The following is a 17,500-nucleotide window of genomic DNA, read 5'->3' as shown; positions in this document are numbered from 1 at the left end:
CCACATTTAGTATATATCATTATAGATTCGTGATTTCGTAAGTAAAAAGTAAATTCGCCATTTCGTTAGCTGGAATCAAAACCGACGCTGTAGCATTTAAAACTGGTGACACGCGTATAAACTGAGTAAAAATTAAAAAAAAAAAAACTAAGATAAATATACAACGATTTTTTTCAATTTTGACCCATTTTTGATTCCTTAAAACCTATTTTAACCGGCTAAACACCCATAAAAGGGCGGTCTGTAAAAAATAAAAATTAATATGAGGCTCCTACCGCCGCTCTGCGACTTTTAGTTCCGGTGAAGATAGAGTTTGAAAATATGGAGACAGACGGATATATAGCGTTATATATATATATATATATATATATATATATATATATATATATATATATATATATATTTATATATATAACATACACACACACACACACATATATATAATATATATATATATATATATATATATTTATATATATATATATAACATACACACACACACATATATATATAATATATATATATATATATATATATATATATATATATATATATATATATATATATATATCTGTGTGTGTATATGTGTGATTGGTGAGTTCTCTTCAGACTCAGAAACGACTGGACCGATTTTTATTTAATTTCACAAAAATATAGTTTAATTTCCTGGTAGTATTCTTAGATAGGTTTTGTATCGGTATGCCTCTAAGTATCGAAAATCGTTAATTGATAATGGAAAAATTCGATTAAAGAAGAAACAGTTACATTTCGAACAAAGTCAACAATTTATAATACCTAACATCACATGTGTATGTGCACAAGCAGAAGGGTCTGGCGTATAACATCAATAGTAATTTCGTTAATAAGACAAGATGCGTGTACAAATAGATGTTTCTGTTCAGAACGCAATTGAGCCATGATACTTGACTTTTGCATTTTAAAATTTAATTCAAACCATTATATGAGAATTCTTTTTTTAAAATCAATAATAGGTTATTTGATAAAACTAGGGCGCATCTGAAATCTGTTTAGGCTATAATTGAAACAGGATACTTAACTTTTGAATTTTAAAGTTTTATTCAATTTTATTTTATTTTTTACAGTAGGTTATCTAAAATACAATGTAGACTATAATACATGATGGACTAATTCACTGCGTATAAAGGGTTTTTTTTTTCGGTGCACCGCAGTGTGTCCCCAATTAGAGCATGTAATCATTCAATTTTTATAAAAATGAGAATTTTTAACGATTTATATGGCAAAATAAATATCGTCTGGAACCTTCTTTGATCTTTATTCAATTCCGGGCAACATCGGAAGCCCTGCTACTATATTAAATAGAGCAACATAGGCAGATTATAATTAAAATATAACTATCAGGGTTGTTGGGAACCAGGTTGACTGCTAACAACATTTCGAATTTTAGCTTATTCCTTATTTATTTCCAACATGGAAATGTGAAACAAAGATGCCTGTAGATAAGTACATACTCAGCCATCTTTATGGGTTAAGAATCTTTGTAAAGCCGACCACTACCGTGGTATATGGCATATTGTCAGTGATTTATTTATGCAAATTAAACAACATCCAGATACTTTACATATTTGTAAAATATTAACAACTAGCGGGGGTATCCGGCGTTGCCCGAGTGTTTGTTTCCGGGACGGGGAGGAGAGTTTTAAAAAATGGTATGGTAGGTAAGTAGGAAGGATCAAACCCGGAGTCATGAGTAAAAGTAGGAAAATAAAGTGTGAAAAAAAACAAAAAAAAACATCTGCAACGTTAACAGTTCGGCCACCAAGAAAAGTCCATTCCCGTTGTTTAGGAAAAAAAAACAACAAAAAAAACGACTACGGTAGGTCGGCGCGAACGTGAAAATATAATGTGAATTGTTCAGTACGCTAACCACTACGCCACAGAGCACTGCAGCTTAGTTTAGTGATTTTAAATAACTTCACATGAAACTACGAAGCCAAACCGGTGTTCTCTTCTCAACTGTTCCTTGTGAACGATCCCCAAACGGTGTTAAGTGGTGGCAGGGGGAGGAGGAATTTATTAGAGAGAAAATATTTTACCACTTCCATTGATCTTAACCGATTTTGGCCGTGACTTCTCAGCAGAAAAAGTATAGAAATCTAAGATTATCGAGGAATTTGAGAAATAATAAGCCTATAACACACCTCAGATATTGTTCTGCCGTTTTTGCATATTATATTTGCATGAAATATCTTGATTTTTAATCCTATTAATGTCAAAATCCGACGGGAAAAAATGAGTTCATTTTATTTATATATATAAGAGAGAGATTGGTACTTTTAACATAAATTAATTTACCAAAGTAAAGTTTCTTTTTGAGGCTTCAAGAGGCAATAATATACACAATATCATATTACCATTATATCTCATTTATAGTGATTGCAGCAAAATTCTCTGAGTGTGATTATTTCTTAACACCTGTTAAACTTAATCATTTAATATTAGAATTCTATTCTATCATTACATGTCTAGAGGCGGATAATCTACTAGTGGATACATACATATACTCTGGACTTGTATAATTCTGTTTTCTTATGGATTACCAATGGATTTTTAATTGACTCATTTCGGATTTATCCTGTTCTGGATTTTATCGACTTTCTCATGGGATATTTACCATATTCTGTTTTTCTCTTTTCCCCGATTCTTGCCTTTTAATCTTATTGAATCCCTATAAGCTGTCACTAATTGTTAAATACTTTTTTAATGAAAATATGATTAATTTCGTATTGCTTGTTTCCTTTAATGCATTAACCTGCTAAATGTATCTCAAGTCCAATGTAAACAAGTTCTTGATAAACCGCCCCCCTAAGTAATCCAATTTAAAAAATTCCCACTACTTATGTTTACTATGCTATAATCACATTGACTAATGTCTATCTATTAACCGTTATCCTCGAGTTGAGTCCGGGCCTTTATAAGTGGTGATTCCTGTGTAAAAACATATAGATATACATTGCAAACCTCTTCACTCTGATAAGAAGAATTACATTCTTCGAAACTGCATTGAATAAGGATTTTCTTGTTTTATTTGTATTTCTTTTCGAATAATTAAAATTGGGTATGCTTTTCTGATAGGTGTGTTATGAATAAATTGTCAAAACCAAGATTTTTATTTTATTTCAAGCTCACTTATGTACTGACGAACTGTAAAACAAATTTTCTAATGCAACTCAATACGGACTATCCACATTACTTACTATAAAATGCTAGTTTTATTTTCGCGTCTTACACTCCTTACCCCCCCCTCTTTTTGCTGATGAGGAGACTATATTGAAAAACACAATCTTTGTCAATTATTGCCAATGTTTATGGTCAATTTAAATAAAATGAATATCATTTCCGAAACGATCGTACACTCAATTTGACTTTATTTGTTCATCCTTTTGAAACTGATAATTAATTTGCAATTATTAATCTGTATACTTATATATATATATATGCATATATATAATTATATATATATATATATATATATATATATATTGTCATAAACTCCATATGTTATTTTGCCAATTATTTTTTTCTCTAAAGAAAAGAGTCATTCTATGAAACTCAATGGAATAAGCAAATAATTATTTTTATTTTGTATCCCTTTGTTAGAATAATAAATGTTGTAAACTGTAATTTGCGAAATTTTACTTCAATATATATATATATATATATATATATATATATATATATATTAATCAGAAGCTCTCAGTATTAATGTTGGAGTCCTCATGGTCTAGAGACGGGTAATCTACTAGTTGATACATACATATACTCTGGACTTGTATAATTCTGTTTTCTTATGGATTACCAATGGATTTTAATGGGCTCAATCTGATTGTCTTCAAGTCAAAAATAAACAAATTCTTGATGAACCGTCCCCCTAAGTAATCCAATTTACAAAATTCTCATTACTTATGTTTACTACGCTATAATCACATTTACTATTATCCTCGAGTGGGTTCCTGGCCTTGATAAGTGGTGGTTCCCGTGTAAAAAATGATATGCATGCATTTTTGTATGTGTTTGTGTAACACAATCATTTTAGTTTTGAATTACGAGGGGCGTGCAATAAGTAATGCCCCGAACCCACTTCCCATAGCAGTAGAGCAATGAATCTTAGCACAGTTATTAGTCTTTCTCTACATAGGAACCACCCAGAGTTATGCATTACTCTCATCGTTTGATGCAGCTCTGGAGACCGTTTTTGTAGAACACCCCAGGTTGATCCTTCAACCACGACATGACTTCAGAAATCAAGGATGCATCATCTGGGAAACGCTTTCCTTTCAAAAACAACTGGCTGGGAAGAGGTGAAAGTCAGAGGGTGCAAGGTCAGGAGATTAGGGAGGATTGGGCAGGATTTCATAACCACACACCCGTGCTTATGATCTGGCGACATGTGAGTTGTGGACCGGAGCGTTGTTCTGCAGGAGAAGGGTACCTTTGCTGATCTTGCCCCGTCTCTTGATTTTGATAGCTTCCCTTAATTTCCTCAAAAGTGAAGCATAATAAGTTCCTGTAATTGTGGTACCCTTTACCAGGAAATCTGTCATCACTACTCCGTCTTGGTCCCAGGAGACTGTGAGCATGACCTTGCCAGCGGAGGGCTGCACCCTTGCCTTCTTTGGAGGTGGTGAGTCCGAGTGCTTCCACTGCATTGAATGGGCTTTGGTCTCTGGATCATAGTGATGTGTAATCAGTCTTTTGAAAAACTTTGACTCATCTTCTTGGCCCATCTCTAAATTCATCCTCGAGCACTCGACGCGTTCTCGCTTCTGGAATGGTGTGAGCAACCTGGGAATCCATCTGGTAGATACCTTATGCATATGCAAATGTTCATGAATGATAGTTTCCACAGACCCTGTATTAATCTTGACATCTTGGGCTATTTGGCGAATAGTAATGCGCCGATCTTTCAAAATGGCAGCCTCAACTTGACGGACAGATACCTCATCAATGGCAGAAGGGGGGCGACCAGGTCTAAGAGCTGTTTCCACAGACTTCCGGCTATGTTTGAATTCACGATGCCAGCGTTTTACAAGGTCATATGATGGGGCATTATCGCCATAAGTTTCTTTCATTTCATCAAAGGTCTCCTGTGGTGTGCGTCCTTTCAAATACAAAAACCGGATCACTGCTCCATTTCACACCTGACTCAGTTACAACACCTGTAAAACAGAAACCACAATTAGTTCAAAGCTGTAATTTGCCACATAACTCGTAGAGATATGAATCATTACACATGCAAAATTTCAGCTAGATCAGACAATTGAAGTGGGTTAGGGACATTACTTATTGCACGCCCCTCGTATTACAAATTGACATACCTTCATAACCAGGTATTTATATATATATATATATATATATATAGAGAGAGAGAGAGAGAGAGAGAGAGAGAGAGAGAGAGAGACAAAAACGCGTAGACAGCTATTCGTTGTCTGATACATGAATCGCTACGTGAAATGCTTTTAACTGAAATGAATAAACACCGCGGATGAACGTGTCAACTTGTGTCTCTCCCCCAACTTTCCCTTTGGCTTATAAATATAAATAAAAGATAAATAACAACAAAAATTGACACCAGTTCGTTTTGACAGGCACTAAACTCGAATCAAAGATGGCGACCGGAAGAATATTTTTGTGGACATACTTAGAAAGGGTAGAGGGGGGATACTTTCTTCTAACGTTCACTCACTGAAACGCCGGCGCCATATTTGACACATCCCTTATACAACAGTAATAAAACGCTCGGCCGATCACAACCTTTAACGCTTTTGCGCTTGCGTGATTTTCCCTTCTTTTTTATTAATTCGCTGCCCGTGTCTTGTTCTCGAGGGATTTTACGCTTTGTTTGTAGCCAACTTAGTGCTTCGTTCTTGTGAAACCACACAAGTGAAATCTGGCCCTTCTACTGGCTAATAAAAGCATTTTGAACGTGCGTAATTGAGTTTTGTTAGTTCATTCATTTTAATAGTTACATATATCTTCCTTTTGAGCAAAGACGAATACAAAGCAATAGTCGACTATAATGAGAAATGGTTATAACTAATTCATACGCGAGGAGACTACCATTTATCAAGGCTTGAAGGCCACTCGAGGATAAAAGTTAATGTGGAAGAGAGGTTTCAAGGAAGAGAAAAAGGCATCATCTCCTAGGTTTCAAAGCTTGGTTTGAACTCTATCAAGACATTATAGGTTGCTTTGAGCAACTCCTGCCCAGATCCGGCAACAGTACTCAATCCTAAGACGTACCTTTCTCATAGGGAATTCTCGTAGAGAATTGCATCAGCAATAAGATATCTACTGGGGCGGTAGAATGATCCAACTATTTTCCGTGGACATTTTCAACAGATTTGATGTATGTGCTCCATTTAAGATGAACTGCTTCCATTATACCTGTCATACCGCCACTAACCACCTGTCCTCTTTAATAAATCTGATTGATTTGTCATGTTAATTTTTCTTACTAATATGCACTATTAAAAATTTAAAAAATTGAACCAATTAATTCATAACAAAAAAAAAAGCAGTAATAATTAGAAAAAAATTTACATTTGTATTTTTATTCAACTTTTGTAAGTATTCAAATTAATGCGAAATTCATAATGGGTTTTCATTATTTTACAGTAATATTTCATCATCATATGTTTCATAAATTAAAATTTTATTAGAATCAATATAAGCGTAGAATATGCATGATTGTGTCTTTTCCTTCATCAGTTGTATATTTCTTTAGTAATACGATGCAGACAATATATAATTTGGATTATTAAATACTAGAGATCGTGGCGACCGGTTTTGGCCGGTCCTAAAATACGTGTGAATATGATATTTTAATTTGTCCAGATTTCGTATATATTGTTATAGTCGTGATGTAAAAACTAAATAGAAAAACCTACTTGGGTGCCATCAGTTAAAATCGAAAACAAAAGCAAAAATATATCATTCAAAGCTGGTGACGTTACCACTGAACAAACGTGACACACAGAAAAACTGACTAAAAATTAAAAATAAATGTATAACGATTTTTTTTCGATTTGGATCGCTTTCTGACCCCTTAAAAACTATTATCACCGGCGAAAGACCTATAAAAGAACATTCCATAAAACATCCAATCATTTGAAGCCTCTAGCCCAGCTCTGCGACTTTTAGTTTCGAGAGACATAACGTTTGAAAATATGTATAGAGACAGAAAAATAGACAGACAGACATAGTGAATTTCATGAATTAGATTTCTAATCAGAAAATAAAATACCAAATTCAGAAAACTTCCTTTTAGCAATATGACAGACCAAAAAGTGAAGATAATTCCTATCATGTAGATGCTACCTGTCAGTGTTCTCTTAATAGTGGGGCATATTGCTGAAACAATCTTTGACTTGGTGATACAAGCACAAACATTGAAATTTGCTTCTGCAGCCATCTTGAAAACTGGCAGCCATCTTGAATTTTCTTACGTTCCTTTCTTTAAAAGTATGTTCTAAATGTCATTTGTTCAAATTTTGGTGCTTGTATCACAAAATTCTTATGGAATATTGTGATAGCCTGCCCCACTATAACTGTTATTTGCAGAACGTTTATGTGTATGGTGTTTTGGGTACAACACTGGGAAACATCCTGTGTTTAATTAGATTCTTTTGAAAGTTGAAGGTTCAATCCTAAGTGTGACCCACGCAGAGAATAGAATTACAGAATTACCTAGGACTTCTACCCAGTCATGTCAGGGTGTTTGGAGGTGTGTGTTGAACAAAAAAAAGTGGTAGTAGGCAGGTAGGCTCGAACCGTACCGTTAAGTAAAAGAACGTGAAAAAAGTGACGTCTTTGCCGTTGCGTCCATCACCAAATAGGGAAGGTTTAAATTAAGGCTAGTCAATCGAAAAGAGGGGATGACTTTGTAAAATATCGGCGAGAAAAGCGACCCGTCCTTGTAGAAAAGTGTCCAGTTGTGGGTGAACGAATTAATATTTTTAGCCAATTTTTCGATATTTGTCGTCTGAAGAGCGGGGCTTTAGAACGATCACGATCTTGTGAAAATCCTTTGCTGGTGCCGAAGAATTTAGGCAAACATACATACATTAAGACAGATAGGTTAGATTTATATTATAGACTCACCTGGGGGGGCCGAGCTTTTCGGTGTGTTTTGAGCAAAAAAAAAAAATGGTAGTAGACAGGCAGGCTCGAACCTGTGACACTTAAGCGAAAGAAAAAAAAAGGAAGTGAAAGAAACCCCGACGCCCTACTCCTACTCCATTAAACGACTGTAAGTTCGGAACGTAAAAATTAGGCAAAGTCAATTATACCGATACGATTACTTGCAAATATCTCGCAAAAAAGTCGACTCCTCCTAGTAAAAACTGTTCAGTTGAGGGTGAAGGAATTAATGTTTTGGGCCATTTTTTCGATATTTGTCGTCTGAGACGTTGCGCTTCAAAATGATACAAATCTCCTGAAAATCTGTCCCCTCCGTCGAATGTTTTAGACATAAATTTATACATACATTTAAACAGAGAGTTGGGATGTACATTATAGACTAGACTGGGTGCCCGGTGTGTTGAGTAAAAAATAAAAATAAATTGGTAGTAAGCAGATTCAAACACGTACAGTGAAGGAGCAAAAGAACGTGATAAAAAACGGAACTAACGGAATTTCCAATGAGTGATTTTTCTGACAAAGGGTGAAAAAAAAGCTGCTTTCCAGGTCGGTAATACTTCGTGAACAGCAGCCTGAGATGTCGGCAATTTTTCTGTTTCTATGTCTATCCTTGTGGCCACGTCACTAGTAAGGGTGCTGGAGGTTAAACTTTCATCTGGGCTGAAGTTATTCGCCTGATAGCCAGGAACCCGAACCTTGGGTAACCACTAAGGATGCTGTCCTATCAGCAGGTGTAAAGTACTGGGGCTGCTGTATTGCCATTTGGTGAATGGAGTCTGGGCCATGTAGTAGCTTCTGGTGGGGCCTCTCGATGCCATACTAGTGGGTAATTATTACGGCTTTACCTTATCATGTGCTACAAAAAATCCTCTCTTTCTCTCTCCCTCTCTCTCTTACTTTTCCTCTCTGTCCTACTCTAACCAAGTCTGTCGACCTGTTCCACAAACCCATAAAACTCAACATGAAATATCTAAAAAAACAAAAAAAAAAACACGAATAAACCTAGAACCCCATCCTCCAACGTAGACTCCTACTACCATGTCTCCTTCTCTAACATCAGGGGTCTACGTTACACCTTCCAGAGGTTTGAAACCCAATTACAGGAGACGAAACCAGACTTACTCTTTTTAAGCGAAACTGGCATAGGGCCGACCACTTCCCTAGATGAGTTCACAATAAAAGGATACTCTAACTTAACATCTAAATCTACCCCCAAGATCGCCATGGACATGGAATATGTGCCTACATCAAAGATGGCTTCCCGTGTGGTAGAGATATCTCCAGAGAAGACCCTAATTTACCTTATATGTGCTTCCGGGTTGCACTGGCTTACACCACCACATTCATATTTGCTCTCTATCGCCCCCACAACAGCAGGGTTACTGTCCTTAAGAGTATATCTGAGAAAATTGACCTCATTCTGTCTGCTCATCCTTCGGCTACCATTCACATTTGCGGTGATTTCAATGCCCATAATGTGGAATGGCTGATCCACTCAAATATGACAGATGATTAGGTAAGGTTCTATCATGATTTTGCCATTGCCTATAATCTCACTCAGATTGTTCATGAACCCACCCGTGTGCACGATACTACTGGCCAGTATGCAAGCCTTCTAGAAATTTTTCTCACAACTTCCCCTGAGCTATGTTCATGTTCCGTTCTATCTCCCCTGGAATCCTCCGATAACAAAGTTGACTCAGTTAAGATAAAAATGAAATTCAATAAGTCTGCAGATGTACCTCTCCACTGTACTGTATATCGATACTCTATGGCTGACTGTGATAGCTTCCGTACATTCATATCTGATCTACCTCTGCATTCCATGTTTAAAAAGGATGTATCTTTTGTCGTATCAGACCTTACCGAATGGTTAATTGTAGGCATAGACCGATCCATACCATCCTAAAAATTCTAACAAAAACCTAACAGCCAGCCATGGTTCTCTCAAGAATGTGCCGCTGCCATTGCGCACAGAAATCACTTTTTCCATAGCTACCTACGTAATAGATGTACTGAGACTAAAGCTGCTTCTGAGACTGCCAGCAACCACTGTAAAAGAGTAATAAAAATGCAAGAGAGCTATATGCTCAGTCCGTCAAATCCAAAGTAGCTGAGCAGCGGCTTGGTTCCCACCAGTTTTGGCAAATAGCAAACAGGATCATGAACAGATACGTGCGTTCCATCCCAACCATCATCAATGGACCTGGGGTCATCTCATCAGCATCTCACAAGGCGAAACTATTCGCCAAGAAGTTTGCAGCTAACTACACCCTCTGCGACGAAGGCCATCAACACCCCGTATTTCCTCCTACAACAGACAACACCTTCTCCAACATACAAATATCTGTGCACGAGGTCGCCAAGCTAATCAAGAACCTTGATTCCAGTAAAGCAACTGGCCCAGACGGCATTCCAATTATAGTGTTGAAAAACCTTCGACCAGAACTTGTCCCCATACTTACAAAACTGTTTAAGCGTTGCCTTAAGGAGTAGTGCTTTCTAACACCACGGAAAGGTGATAAGTCACCCCCCTCTCAGTACAGACCAATAAGTATTGTGTGTCATGGGTAAGTTACTGGAATTCATATTAAATAAAGAAGTAGTTAACCATCTCAGCAGAAATAACCTCCTAGTGACATGCAATATGGTTTCCGTTCTGCTAGATCTACAACTGACGTGCTAACAGTTATATCACATAGGATTAGCGAATCTCTCGACAAAGGCTTCCTTTCTAAGGAAATTGCTCTTAACATATCAAAGGCATTCGATAAGGTATGGCATAAGGGTCTACTTCACAAGATTTCCAGCTACGGTATAACTAGGAAATGTTTTCTGAATAATTAAATCATTTCCCTCTGATAGGTTCATAAGAGTAGTGGTTGATGGGCAGCAATCTGAGGCCCACAGTATTAATGCTGGAGTCCCTCAGGGGTTCATCCTGGACCCAACTCTCTTCCTGATCTACATCAATGATCTCCAAAAACACCTACTTAAATAATTCGTTGACATCTATGCTGATGACACGACCATCTACGGCAACACATCAAAGACCGTAAATTACAAAGCTCTCTCTGATTCCCTCTCCTCTGATCTTGAGCGCGTGGTTTAGTGGAGGAATAGATGGTTGATTACTTTTAATGCATCTAAACCCAAGCTCCTAACTTTACATCATCAACACTCTGTTCCTCATCTAGCATCAATTGAAATGGATGGCTCTCGTCTTGGGGAGGCTTCATGTTTTGACAAGCCCCTGGGTTTGGCCTTTACTCCTGATCTGTAATGGAACACGTATATAAAGTATGTTGCCCGGGCCGCTGGAAAAATGGTAGGATCCTTCTACCGCTCCAGAAGATATCTCACTACTGTGACAATTCTCTATTTCTATAAAAGCCAAGTACGTCCAATGATGGAGTACTGCTGCCACATATGGGCTGGAGCTTCAAAAAACAGCCTATCCTGCCTTGACAAAGTACAAAATAGACTTTGTGGCTTAGTGGGGGATGCTCTCTTCTCTTCTCTTCCCTGCAACCTCTCTCCCACAGAAGAGATGTTGCGAGCCTGTCTTTGTTTTATCGTTATTTCCATGGCAAGTACTCATCTGAGCTCTAATCTCTGCCCCCCTCGCCAATCCTTCATGATAAAAACCCGTCTAGCTACAACCACTGTCAGTAATTTCCCCACTCTTTATATGTGCCTAAATCTAAACGTAGATTCCATGAACATAGCTTTTTTTCTGAGAAGTGCACGCCTGTGGAATTTTCTTTCGTTTGCCTGTTTCCCACCTAACTACTACTTGGACGTCTTCAAGTCCAACATAAACAAATTTCTGATTAATCGCCCCCTTAAGTAAGACACTTTATCAAATCTCCAATACCAACTATTACTACGATATAATCCCATTGATTATTGTACAAAAAATAACCCTTATCATCGAGTGGCTTACAGGCCTTGATAAGTGGTGACCCCCATGTAAAAAAAACTCTTTGGCGTTACATTCCTCACCAAATCGGAAGTGACGAAGGTTTAAATTAAGGCTAGTTTATCGAAAAGAAACATCCGCTTTCGAAAATATCGGTGAAAAAAGCGATCCCACCTTGTAGACAAATGCCCAGTTCACATTGAAGGAATTAATATTTTAGCAATTTTTTTTATATTTGTCGTCCGATAAAAATAAACAGTGAAAGTCATCTAGGAGTTCGTAGCGGAACGGTTAACACGCCGGACTGTGATATATATATGGGCTAGGGTTCAATTCCTAGAAACAGCCAAGCTGCGCTGATGAGAGGTAGTTACCTTGAAACACGCGTATACGTAGATTACTGTCTGAAAAATAATGAAAAAAATAAATCATATATATATATACTAGCAGAAGTGCCCGCCGTTGACTGGGTCCAAGAACAGCCTACAGAAAATGGACTGTGATTGCTGAAAATGTGATAGGTTATGAAAAGGAGGGGGTTGTAAAGATATAGGTTTTGATAGTCAAAAATTTTACCCTAAGAAAAATATGATGAAAGTGAAGATAATTTTCGCGAAAATATATTTTTATATCAACTTTGTTTCCATTCGTAGCCAGGAGTGACCAACAAAATGATGTTTCCTTAAAAAGAGAAAATGTTATATATATAATAATATAAATATACAAGAAATAAATAATACCATAGTAAAAAAAAAAGTTACTTTTATGGTAGAAAAGTTCATTACTTTGTATTTTTAAGTAGTTTGCAATTTTTTTTTAAATTCACGAACCAGTTTAAAAAATCAAAATGGCAGCGACTTTGAAATAGAGAGCCCCGTTTTCAATTACAAAGAGGGGCACCTGAGCATTCTGAGTTAACAATTTAAGAGAGTTCCGTCAACGTAAGGAATATTTATAAACATATTTTAATGTTTTCCGTTATTTCGTGCTTGAGGAATATTCGATTATGGCATGTGTAGTTTATATAAAATTTCATTAAAGTAGTTATCGGCTCAAATTTCGTTTTAATTTCGGTTCGCTGAAATTATTTCAAGTAAAGAGCATTACAAACTATTTCAAAACAAAAATAAAACATGAACTGAACTTTTATTGACTATGGTAACATTTATTTCTTGTATATTTGTGTTTTCGGGTAGTCGTTTGTTGGCTTTTCTGCTAAACACTCATACTAAATAATATCGACGAAATATCGAAAAACAAACAAACAAAAACAGTTTTGGAAAATAATGACGCTTTACTTACTTACGCAAAATAATCCGAAACAGAAAAATGGGATATTAAAAAAGTAAACACGTAATTACTTTAGCTTTTTAAAGCAAAGAATCGATATAAATATGAATAAGAAGAATATGGCGCCCTTTTCAAGCAAAAACTTCGTTTCAGTTTTATAGTATTGAACGGTGTAGTATTGCGCCGTTGGATTCAGGGTTGTTCAATTGCAATGTAAAGAACACACAGAAAGGGTTGTAATCAACTGAATTCCTTTTTGTAAACTTACAAAAAAGTTATGTAAATGTTTTTAAAAAGACACGTAATCACGTGAGTAGGACTTTTTCCTTCTTTTGACACAAGAACAAGTAACGTTCTTTTTTTATTATTTATCTATTTATCTATTTTCGAAAGAGTGTCAGGTGCAAGTGGAGAAGGAGAAAACAGTTATGCAAAATTTGTATCGAGAATTGTCTACAGTTCCGACTTTTTTTCTTTCACTTTAATAAGAACGTGAATTTATGAGGTGAATTTAGTCGACACAATATGATTCAACTCAAAAAAATTAATAAAAGCTAACGTGAATTAAGATTAAAGTTAAGGTGTTACTGTGGACCCTCCCCCCTTTTAAAAAACCTTGTTAAACTTTGTGACATATTTACATTATATGGAGGTCAGGCGCGAATGAACACCCAATAATGTTATCATACCATAATTCTTCAAACTGAAATATAATTATCAAAGTATACTTACGCAAATAGATATGAAAAGCCTTTGTTAAAGTTTGTGCCATATTTCCATGGAGTACAGGCGCGAACGCAGACCCCACAACTTTATTATACCATCCCTATTTAAGTTGAAACATACTTATCAAAGTATTCTTATGTACATCTAAATCAAAAACCCTTGTAAACGTTTTTATTTTCATTTTTTATTTCCATACTTTGGTAGTCAGGCGCGGACGCAGACCCCACAATTTTTATGAACCACCGTTCTGCCAGATTAAACATACCCATTCCTGTGTCTCGATAATCTTCTATCATTATATGTAATAAGTTTTTTTTTTTTAAATAGTCAAACATATTGGAGTCTATTCGTGACCAGACACCCCCCACACACACGTTCAGAAGATGTATATGTGTGTATGTGTGTGTGTGTGTGTGTGTGGTGTGTGTGTGTGTGTGCAGAGGAAGAAAAGTAGAAAAAGAGAGAGGGTGGAGATAAAACAATTTCGTCGTATCATATACTAATAGATAGCCTAATAATCTAAGATTCAAAATTTAACTATTGTATGAGCACGTTGGATATACAACCCTTATTACGTTATAAGGTTAGATCGTTTTTGGCATCAGAAATCGGGGAGTTGGCAAAATACGTTTGTAAAAGAAGAGCAAATCCTTACGCTAAGTGGCAAACGTGTATTCGATAACTGGTAGGCGAAGTCCACGAGTGGGTAGTGAATATCAAGTAGTTTTCTATTTCCTCGTGTGTACGCCTCTTCGTCATTCGTTTGGGGCACTCAAGACACAGACCGAAGCAAGCGCCGAGACGAACTTATCCATTTCGGATTTTGTGGATTGAAAAAGACTAAGAAATGTGAAGCATCAGCGCGTGAAGCAGTCGAGGTCTTTCGCGGCTGACACTGATGGATCCGTTTTTAATCGCAACTACAAGGGGCTTGATTTAACACACTCTTCTGAACTTGGATTGCAGGGACGGGAAAATCAGGAGAAAAGGGGAAAGAGAATTCAATAATGGATATCGTATTTTTACGTACACTCATTTTTTACACTTCTCCAAAATACGAACACACACATAAATGCACCAACTCATATAAATACACCAACTCATATAAATACACCAACACACATAAATGCACCAACTCATATAAATACACCAACTCATATAAATACACCAACACACATAAATACACCAACTCATATAAATACACCAACTCATATAAATACACCAACTCATATAAATACACCAACTCATATAAATACACCAACTCATATAAATACACCAACTCATATAAATACAGCAACACACATAAATACACCAGCACGAATAGACTAGTACAGCAAACCTTCTTTAGTTCCTATTCGCCTTCTTATAGTAACCATTATGACTGTTCATATATGTATTTAATTCCGATTTACAATGCCTCCCCACGGGACAGAGTTAGACACCAGGGTCGTTTTTCCACGTGACAAAAAGGAACAAAAGTTAAAAATTGTCTCAGTCTTTTCCTCCACTGACAAAGAACAAGAAATTGAAGTGCAGCATCTGAAGAACAGATAATACACTTTGATCTAGGCCCAAAGGCCAGATCAATCTCTCTCGCTTTCTTACACAAACATACTCATACAAATATATAAGTATTCATGTATATATATACATATATGCATATGATGATTGCAACGTCTTGTCAGACGAGTGCCACTCCCTCAGACATTTAAAATCCATGAGCCCAAATACCTGAGGGAGTATCTATACAAAGATGATGTTAAAGAGTCTTAGCTTTGTACGACAGCTAAGTCTCTCTCTCGGTTCAAAATGTTGAGATCCAGCAACAAGCAAGAGAAAGATAGCCAGCAACAAATTAAACTGCAGACCAGCTTAATGCGGGTAATGGTCTTCCGCTTTATGGTTTTTTAAATCAGAGATTTGCTTCTCCTAGAAAGGTTGCCTTCACCACGGCTTACAGGAGCCCTCTCCACCTCAAAATATATAGGTGTGTATATATATAGACATGTATATGCATATACATGCCTATATATAGACCTGCCTATATATGTACCTATATATATATGCCTATATATATACCTATATATATACCTATATATATATGCCTATATATATGCCTATATATATACCTATATATATGCCTATATATATACCTAATTATATATACCTATATATATATGCCTATATATATGCCTATATATATACCTATATATATACCTATATATATATGCCTATATATATACCTATATATACCTATATATATATACCTATATATATATACCTATTATATATATATACCTATTATATATATATACCTATATATATATACCTATATATATATATATATACCTATATATATATACCTATATATATATACCTATTATATATATATATACCTATATATATATACCTATATATATATATATACCAATATATATACCTATATATATACATATATATACCTATATATATATATCTATATATATATATACCTATATATATATATATCTATATATATATATCTATATATATATATATACCTATATATATATATATACCTATATCTATACCTATATATATTTATACCTATATATATACCTATATATATATATACCTATATATATATACCTATATATATATATATACCTATATATATATATACCTATATATATATACCTACCTATATATATACCTATATATGTTTAAAGAAAAAATAGAAAAAACCGAATGAAATTATTAAAAAATCAACGTTTCGTCCCCGCTTCAGAGGACATCCTCAGGATAATTGAAATGAAAATGTGATAAAAGAAAAAGTCATAGATCGTGCGACAAAAGACAGTTTTTCAAAATCCAACCCATGTCGGGAAAGGACGAATATGTGTGCGTATGGGAAGGTTGTTTGATGTCTATATATACAACTTTTAAAATGCATTAAAATAAATATGTACATTTTTTTTTTTTTTTTTTTTTCCTTTTCCTTTTTTTTTTTTTTTTTTTTTTTCTTCTGCGAAACTACTCATTTTCCTGAAACATTCAAAAAAAAAAAAAAAAAAAATAGGCTAGCCAGGATCCACCCTGATACCTTGCTCTTTGATTATTATTTTCCCTATGCTAGGGGTTAAATGGTAGAAGCCTTTTCTTTGCGTAATAGTATTAGTATTCAAAATTAGTGCTGATTCTAAAAGTCTTCTTTTAGCTCTATCTATCACGTATTTAATAATTTTCGCTTGATCTAAATTAAATGAGTGATCGTGTTCTGCACAATGGCAAAAGAGTGCATTTAGGGCGTTACCATTCCTTATATCTCTTCTGTGCTCGTTAAGTCTTAATTTCAATTTACGTTGTGTTTCACCTATGTACGCTTGTTGACAGTTGTTACAT

The sequence above is a fragment of the Euprymna scolopes genome, chromosome 6 (assembly GCF_053919585.1).
Source record: "Euprymna scolopes isolate OS-2025 chromosome 6, ASM5391958v1, whole genome shotgun sequence".
Classification (NCBI taxonomy): domain Eukaryota; kingdom Metazoa; phylum Mollusca; class Cephalopoda; order Sepiida; family Sepiolidae; genus Euprymna; species Euprymna scolopes.
The sequence above is the reverse complement of the archived record's forward strand: the minus strand, read 5'-3'. Positions refer to the sequence as shown.